Below are 9596 nucleotides of genomic sequence, written 5' to 3'. Positions count from 1 at the left end.
AATGTACTGAACAACTCACTTTCACATAGAAAGATGACTTGGATCAAATTATTTGCATTCAAATTATGTTGCTTGCAAGGGTTGTTGTGAAGATCATATGTAGATGCTGAGCTCTTTGGAATACTGTGAGTATGGTTTCATCGCAATAGAGATAAAAGCAAAACGCAACTAAAGCTTATATAGGGGAAAGAAAGAAAGAAAGAGAGAGAGAGAGAAAGAAAGGAAGGAAGGAAGGAAGGAAGAAAGGAAGAAAGAAAGAAAGAAAGAAAGAAAGAAAGAAAGAAAGAAAGAAAGAAAGAAAGAAAGAAAGAAAGAAAGAAAGAAAGAGGAGGGAGGGAGGAATTAGGAAGCTACATTTCCTGGCTTATTTTATGTCATCTTATACTGTATATGATAGCAATCTTTTTAAAAAACTACAAAATATTCAAGTAATAGAATACTGCTTTACAGGCAGTCCTCATTTAAGAATTGCCACGTTTAGCAAGCAAAGTTACAACAGTGCTGAAAAAGTAACTTTGGAAGCAGTCATTGCACTTGCAGTTAGTCCTTGACTAATGGTAAGGTTGCTTAGCGACCATTCAAAGTGATGATGGACCTCTCCCAAAGTTACCCAGTTCAGAAATTCTGACAACCAGATGCCCTCCCCCACCCCCCCAGTCATTGACTGCATTCTGGGCATTTAGCTCTGGCCTCCATTTACCGCCATTTGCAGCGTCCCAAAGTCACATGACTGCAACTTATGTTTTTGTTGAAAATCAGCATTTACTTCTGGTTTTGGCAAAAAATGCCTCACAGAAAATAATAGTTTTGCTTAATGAGTGCAGTGTTCGCTTATTGACTGCAGTGTTTGTTTAATGACTGCTGTGTTCACTTAATAACTGCTGCCAAAAAAAAAATTAGTCAATCATGTGAGGACCTGCTTTACAATCTTCAGGATTTACAATTGTAATTGTCAGAGTCTATTACAGTGATAAGTTGAAGACTATATGTATAACTTGCAATGTCCCAGGTTTGCTATCACTATTTGACTTTGCTTTACAGCCAGCTTCCAATGGAATCAATGGAAAAGCCTCCAGTAATTATTGCTGTTAAACAAGGATTGCATGTATAAGATATACTCTAAAGTTACTGATGCCACAAAAAGAATAGAATTCAGGATTTGTTTCTATCTCCAATTTTCTTTCTTGTCTCTTCCAGCTGTAATTTTACCCTGTGTTGTTATTATTTTATTGCAAATTGCAATAAAATGATTGCATTCAAATATTGACAAGGATAACCAGTTCTGTAGTACTTGGCATAGTAAGCCTAAAATTGAACATATATGTAGCTTTTTTTCTATAATTTTTCCATTTCCCATGAACATGCAATTGTTCCTTGTTCTTTCAATTGAAAAAAATGAGTTAAGGGCAAATGTGACTGGACAGTATTTAAACATGCATTTGATCTTATGTTTTTAAAAACCAGGCATGAAGAGAATGTCTGTCTGACTTCTAATATTAACATTAACAGTCACCCAGTAAAAATTAATGAGCAGGAGATTTGAGGCTCAGACAAAGAAGCTGTTTCATAAAGATCTATAATCGGTTAAGAAAGTCACTGTCAATAAGAGATGCTTACAGTTGAGGGTCTCAAAAAAAAAGCTGTTTGACAAAAGTGTGGAGGAGTCATCTGTCCATTTATGAGCCACAACTTTCACATTCAGAAGCAAGAAGCTTCCAGATGTTAGTTCCACATGTTCAGACCAAATAACAAGACCATGTGGCTGATTTCATGTCTTCTCTGCATCGTTTTTTATAAGCCTCTCTGTGGCCTCTATTAGAAAAAGCCTGCTGGCAAGATATTCTGGTCCCGTGCATTCTTCTAAAGACTTGTAATAACTGATTTGTGTTACTTAGGGAGCTAGGTGATTTCCAGATATTGTTGATTAGATCATGGTGTTTTTTTTTTTTTTATAGTGTGTGGAAAGCTGAAACAAGGTGACCTTTCCTCTCAGCCTGGACAATTGCATCAGCTGATATTTGATAATCTTATTGTCTCTCTGCAAAATAAGTCATTATCAGAAGAGCAATTCCCCATCGCAGCCTGCAGGCTCTTACTGTTGATACCGCTCTTTGTTCTTCTTATATTGAGGCCATAAAACAAGATTCATTTTGAAGAAAAGATTCAGATTAATAGTTTCAGCGATCTAATTCGGTTACTGGAACAATGTGGAGAGTGAAATTTGAGACTTATCACCATATCTCTTCCACTGCGGTGACAGTAAATGCTTCTTAGAAAATATCCAAATCTTAAGTTAAAAAGGACTTCATATTTTTGTTCTGATGGAAACAATCTCTTCTGACAAGTTGAGGGAGTGAGTGGACCTGTTGAGGAACTAGAAAACAATGGGCTATTCGCATGCAACCAACGTCTTTGGGGAACGTTTCATTTAGAATTAGAGCTGAAGGTACCAGAATTAAATGTTATTACAGGCCAAGACTAAGAGCAGGGGGAAAAGGCATTCTGACTAAAGATATGATTGATGGACACAAATTATTGTTGCTCATATAAGTAGGATAATATTTCTGGTGTTTTCTGTAAGGAATGACAATACCAAGGATGAAAGCAATGCTCAGAAGGGAATGGTTTTGGTAAGATCCAGGTCTAATGTTAGTTTTGGCCAGTGGTGGGCTTCAAGTAATTTAACAATCTGTTCCCCTAGTGACTGGGTGGGTGGGTGGGTGTGGCTTGAGGGGGGTCATGTGACTGAGTGGGCATGGCCAACTCAATGTCACTCAGGGCAAGGTGGGGCAGCACAGGTGGGCCAATGCTGCAGGGACAGGGTGATTTCCTATGTACCATTCTGAGCCCCTTTCCCCCCTCTTGGGCTGACAAAATAAAAGCCCATTTAAAGATCGTGACTACCTGGCGCATGCTGGCAAAAGAAGGTTAGGGGGGAAAAAAGAGAAGGGCTGATTGAAACGCCTCGTTTTCCACCTGCATTGGGCTGTCTGCACTGCACTCGATCGGAATGGGGAGGTGGGGGAAAAAGCAAAAAGCCCACTCGGTCCGTATGTACTCACCAGCACAATGGAGAATCTCTCTTCCAGCTCGCTGGTTTGGGCATTGGGAGCTTGAGGAGTAGATTGTGCGCCCTGAACTCCATCTGCTGCTGCTCCAAGCCCGGAGCCTGAATGCAGCCGACCATCAGCCAATTTTCTTCCAGCGCTCGTACAAGGAACTCTGGAGGAGCGTAGCAGCAGCTTATTGCATGCTTTTCACTCCAAGCAGCCCTGAAAAATGCATGGCTGGGGCAGAGCCGTCCTCCTTAACAAGCTCCAAACCATTGCTGCTGCTCCAAGCCTGGGTTCCCCGCACAAGGATTGGAGGAAAGGGAGTCCAATTGTGAGGGTGGGCTTTTCCAAAGCCGGTGATAGAGGGAAACAGTGAGTGTGTGTTTCCTTCCTGAGGAAAAAGCCTGAGCCCTCCAGGCACTCCTGGCCAATCTCCTGGAGACCGGGTGCAAAGGGACGATCGCGGCGACAGCTCCACATTGCCTAGAAAACCTGGCAGGCAAGGCTTCCAGGTCCAACAAAGGGGCCGAGGTGGGACTTCCTCCCGTCTCTTTTTTGGGGGAGATTTTCAAACAAAGGGCTGGGAACTTGCCCACCCCGGCCAGCAACTCTGGGCTGGGCAGTGGTTCAGCTTTCCTGGCTGGCTGCAACCATGACCTTACCTTCCTCCCGCAGCTGGTGGAAGAGGGGAAGGCGAGCCAAGGCTGAGCGATCACAGCTCAGCGCCCCCCAGCCCACATCTCGCCCTCCGCCTGGATTCTCTGCAGCTGCTGGGCCTCACCTGATGTGGGTGGGCAGGGGGTGACCAGGCAGCACAAGGCGATGCAGCCCACATCGTCCCTCTGCCAGCCACCCCTGCCCCTCCCTCACCCACCAGCCTATGCACTTTGGACGAGCGCAGGCCACCATTGTGAGAAGGGTGCAAGCCCCATGGGCTGGAAAATAAGGCCAATGGTGGGGAAGGAAGATCCGCTCCGGGCTTGCTGCGTTCAGCTGAAGGGCCACCTCGGTGGTGGTGGTAGGGACACAGTCAGGCTCTGCAGCCTTTCGGGCCCTGCTCTGGGATGCCGCCTACTCGCCCTCCCCTCCGCTTCAGGTCCCACATCCAGCACGTGACAAGGGGACACACATGCCGCTTCCAGGCCAGTCCGTCAGGCGGATGGGTGAGTGGGCAGCCCTCAGTGGAGGTATTTTCTCTCAGGCTTCCCACCTGGGCCTCATAGAAGCTGGTGGGCCTGAAAGTCTGCCAAGCCTCGCCATGTCCCATCCCCCCGATGACCTTTTGGCTGAGCGCAACAATACCGGAGCAGATCTTCCTTCCCCACCATCAGTCTTACCTTCCAGGGCCCCTATCGTTCTCACAGCAGTGGTTCATGCTCATCCAAAGTGCATGGGCCAACGGCGAGGGAGGATGGCTGGCAGAGGGGCGATGCGAGTCACATTGCCTCGTGCTCCCTAGTCACTGCCCGCCCACAGGCAGGCGAGGCCCAGCAGCTGCGGAGAATCTGGATGGAGGGTGAGATGTGGGCTGGGGGGGAGCCAAACGGCAATGGCTCAGCCCTGGCTTGCCTTCCTCTCTGCCACCAGCCATGGGAGGAAGGTAAGGTCGTGGGACCAAGAAAGAGGCAGTCATGGGGAAAGTTGCAGAAACATCACGGGGCCTATGAAGGAGGAGAAACAGCCAGTGCGGAGGTAATTGAGCCAATTCGGCAGGGCGGTGGTGGTGGGGAGGTGTGTCCCTTTAGAAAGGCAGGAACTGGCATTTCCCCAACCCGAGGTGAAGGGTGAGCGGGAGACATACGGCATGACTCTAGCCACCAGCCAAGGTGGGCGAGGTGAGATAGGGCATGGTGGGGCAGCGTGTGGTGAGAGAGGCCAGCCAGTGGTGGGATTTGCCGGTTTGCTAAACTGCGCAGAATCATAACAACCAGTTTGCCTGAACTGGTCCAACCTGGCAGCAGGCCACCTCTGGTTATGGCATGTCAAGCCAATTGAAAAAGTCTTCTTGCAAAATGAGAAGATTCTGCAGTAAATCGCTTTGATTTCTTGTGGGGAGTTTGTTTTGTTTTTTGTTTGCAGATGCATTATGATCTAATAATCAAGCTGCTTCTTTAATCACTGAGGTTTTTAGGATGCATATACAGTCATACAAGTCCGTAATCACAAAATTCAATAAGGTGAAAGAATAGATTTATGAAGCCCATAAAGTTTATATGTAATGAGATCAATGGAAGGTAAATTATTTTTATTGGTTAGAATTCGACACTTTCTGTCAGCCCTGAGGCCATTTTTTCTTTTGGATCTTCAGGGCTGCCCCACTTAGTCTGTGGGAAACTGGGGGGTTTCCCCCAGATGTGCCAATATGACATCTGTAATAAAATGGAACTTTGAGGAATTGCTGGCCTTGGGTGTCTTGGTTGGGGGTGTTACTTGGAACCCTGACATTTTCTTTTATACTTATTTAAATATAGATTTGCTCTTTTTTTAAAATGTTCCCATTTTTTAATTTGTATTTTATTCTTTTGATCCTTGAACAAAAGTTCTACTACTCTACCAGCATCAAATTGCCAGTATTACTTGGCATCCTCTTTGGTATTCATGAGGTGACACTTTATTTTGTTTATCTTTTAAATTAACAAATGCATTTTGTTAAAATACAAAACTTCACACCAGCTTCAAGTATAAATTGCGTTTTTGTGTAGCCTCCAGATGCAGTAATGGAAATTAAAAATGATACCAACCACTATGTTTAATAAGGCACTCTTTGGTCAGAATAGAAGAACAGATGACAGTGAATATTTTGGGAGGCTAGAGAATGAATTAAAGCTTACCAGTTTTGCTTTGAGGAAAATAGAGATTTTGTGACTGGCCACACCCATCATGGCTGCCATTTTGAGAGGATACTTAAAACATGCTTTCAAAATTCCAAACAGTTTGGTTGCAAAATTGATTAGAACTATAACTCAAATATCAAAGCATTTGATAATAAATCATAACAGAGGCTGAATGTGTATGAAGAGGAAACCAATCCAATCCTCCGTTCTATTAAAATGTTGCACAATTTAGTGTTTTGTTAAAACTGGCTACTTCAAGATGTGTGGACTTCAACTCCCAGAATTCCTTAGCCAACATATTGCTGAGGTATTCTGGAAGTTGAAATCACACATCTTAAAATTGATTAGATTTTATGTATCTATAAAACAAGCTGTATGCTTTGTTTGTCATAGGCAAGTTTAGTGAACTTCTTTCATGCAACTCATAGATAGCACTGCATTACAGAGATGAAATTCCATGGAGGTTCAGCCCTTTCTTGAATTCTATTTTATTCCGAGGGTTGCTTCAAGTGCTAATTTCTGTTCTGGTTGCCAAGTTCTTTCGAACAAAGAATGAATGAACATGTAGCACTCCAGATTGCTCATAGAAACTGGTAATTTTGGACGGGGGAAATCGTGGCTAGAAGAGCATTTGAACTGACGGAATCCTAAAATTGCTTCTTATTATTCAGTCTTAAGTGGTTATTAATACAGAGCAGATTGTAGAAATACTATAGCAATAGATGATGAAGAAAGAGCCACTGTTGGCAATTCTAGGCAAAGTTCCAGGATGACAGCTTTTAGTGTGATGGAAATGCCTTGAAGAGAAGTTTGGAAACAAGTACATATGAAATACAAATCCTGCTAGAACGTGTGAGCAGATGGCCGAAATGAAGAGGCAGTGGTGGATAGCAAAACTTCCTGTGAGGGATCACTTCAGAACTAGAATTTCCTCTGATTTTAAGGAATGGCATGGCTAAAATATTGTCCCATACCAATTTTTGGAATAATATCTTGCCCAGACAGATATTAAAGAAACTTAGCACTAACGTGCAAAAATAAACTACCGGTAGCTCCCCTCAAAGCCAAAATATATAGCTCCAAACATTTCTGACAACATAGTAAGTGATCCTGTATATTTCCTTTCCCATATTAAGAGGGAGAGCTCTTATTCTTTCTTCTGGAAAATAAATGACAATCTCATTCCCACGTCCTTGTGTATGTGTATCTAAAATGTTACATATTTTGTGACTATTTCATTCTGAATTAACTTATATTTTGATTTTTCAGAACAGATATGGTACTAATATTTCAGGAAAATAAACAAAATGAAATTACTAATACAGGAACCAATACAGGAATTAGTTGTAAAACTCATTGTGGACATTAAGTTATGGAAATCTGGGTGCTGCATGATTGGGCATTCACCCATTCCCCATCCAGGATCTTCACCACATCCGTAGGCAGAGCAGGCAAGCTTGAGAAAAAAACTGTTGCTGTCTACAGTGGCTGAATTTACCAAAACCCAAACCAACCATAAATGCAGAAATGCCACGGAATATAAATTCCAGATTAAAATCTCTTTATAGAGGCCTGGGATGAAAGTTTATTCGAGTCTAACCATGTGGAGAAAATAACTGCAAGCATGTTATTTGTGTGGATGTGTTTGTGTGTGTTATTTTAAATTTGAGGTTGAAGATCAAAATGGGAAGGGTTTGTTTGAAGTGTTTTCTTGTCAGTTTTTGATTCATGTCTGGAAAAGTCCCTGCATTTTTTGGGGGGGGGCATGGTTTTCAGAAATGGTTTGTCCTTGCCCCCTTCCTAAGAAGGAGTGAGTGACTGGGACAAGATTAGCTAACTGGCTTTGTGCCTAAGGCAGGACTAGAACTCATAATATGCTAGTTTCTCCCTCTTTTTAAACATTTTTAATATTTTTAAATTTTTTTAGTATTTTTAATATTCAAAGTTTAAATTTGTTTTAAATTGATTGGGGTTTTAAATCTGTCTGGGCCAAACTATTTAATTTGATTTTATCTCTGCTTTTTAAATTTTGTATGTATGTATTTTATTGTTGGCTGTTCACCGCCCTGAGTCCTTCCGGAGTAGGGCAGTATATAAATCAAATAAAAGTAAAGTAAAAGTAAAAAAGTTTGGTGTGTGGTTAAGGCTAGAAATTGGTCTCCCAATTTTTAACCTTAATCTCTACACCAAACTGGCATATTACAACAGTATATTTATATGTATGTGTGTTTGTAGGTAAGAGATGTATTAGACAGATGGAAGGGGGATGGTGGTTTTACCTCCGAGTCCATTTTGCCATGTTCTTTACCCCCTTCCCAATGTTCCAAATTCTGATCTACTGAACTATGTAGCAACTTCAAAAGGAGCAGCTTTCCCAAGTTCAACCTGGAAATAAGAGAGATTAAATTTGGGACTGACATTCCAGATTTGTTCTACATTGTGAGAATCCTTCTCATACTGCCAAATTTCCAGGAACACTTCTGCTGCTAAGATCTTTCTTGTTTCAAGAAAAAGTATGAGTTCTATTTATTCCAACTAGGGTCAGATTTCAGTATAGTGTATAACAGCAGCCCCCAATCTTTTGGGCACCAGGGACTGGTTTCATAGAGAGAGGTTCTTCTGTGAACCGGAGAGAGTGTGGTTTCCCATGCTGCCTGCATCCCGTGGATGGGGCTTCCCTTGTTTGTGCGGCCCGGTTTCTGGCATGCTGTGGTCAGATGGTGGTCCATGGCCCAGGGTTTGGAGACCCCTGGTGTAGGATAACATATTTTCCCTTCAAGTTTAACCAAATCTTTCTTTTACAATCAGAATATTTTAAGGTTCAGGGTTTTACAATTCATCTTTCACTAGAGATGAACTGTATAATCAATATCTTCTGATATCTATAATTGATGCCTTGTGAAATCTAAAATTGCATGAGCATATAGTAATTTATTATATTCATATGCCATAACTTTGGCATGATGTACTTTCTTTTTCTTCTTCCTCTCAAGAGCATCTAAACATTTTCAAATATTATTTTGGAAAGATGAAGACAGGAAAGCAGATTTTCAGGACACAAAAGAGGCTTAGTGAGTTTAGGAAATCTGTGCTTGCTGGTTTTGCCAACATAATTCCAGTCTTATTGGATTTAAATCCTGCAACACCAGGCAGGATGCAGTATGTGATGAAATTCCTTACTTTTAGGAAAAGATAGAACCATGCAAAATGCTAGATTCCTTTGAAGATATGTCGTGGGAAAAATTATCCCTATTCCTACTTCTGGACAATTTCATTCATGCTTCATGTAACCAGAACTTGTATATGGTAATCTCAGCTGCTTAGATTAGGCAATTTCTGATTAATTATATGTACGGAAATCTTGAAGTTAAATACAGTCCCATATCTGATTCTAAGACCTGGCAAAGGGAATAAAACAAATAATCTATGCCAATAATCAGGAAAAAAAAATACTGAGTGTAAATTTTTAGGTTAAAAAAAAGGAGAAAGAGAGAGACAAAAGCACAAAATGATTTTGGTCACATTTCATGTTAGAGAATATTTTTAATTTATTTAATATCATAATTACCTACTCTGTTATTATATTGTATATTTTCTTTAAAAAAATGCAAACAGATTATTGCATAACATTACTTCCAAATTAGCCCAGAAAGATTTGCTAACTTCAGACACAATATGAAAGGTGTACTAATGCTGAACATTAGTCTTC

This window comes from Pantherophis guttatus, chromosome 6, assembly GCF_059756535.1.
Source record: "Pantherophis guttatus breed Tessera chromosome 6, ASM5975653v1, whole genome shotgun sequence".
NCBI classification, from domain to species: Eukaryota; Metazoa; Chordata; class Lepidosauria; order Squamata; family Colubridae; genus Pantherophis; species Pantherophis guttatus.
The sequence above is the reverse complement of the archived record's forward strand: the minus strand, read 5'-3'. Positions refer to the sequence as shown.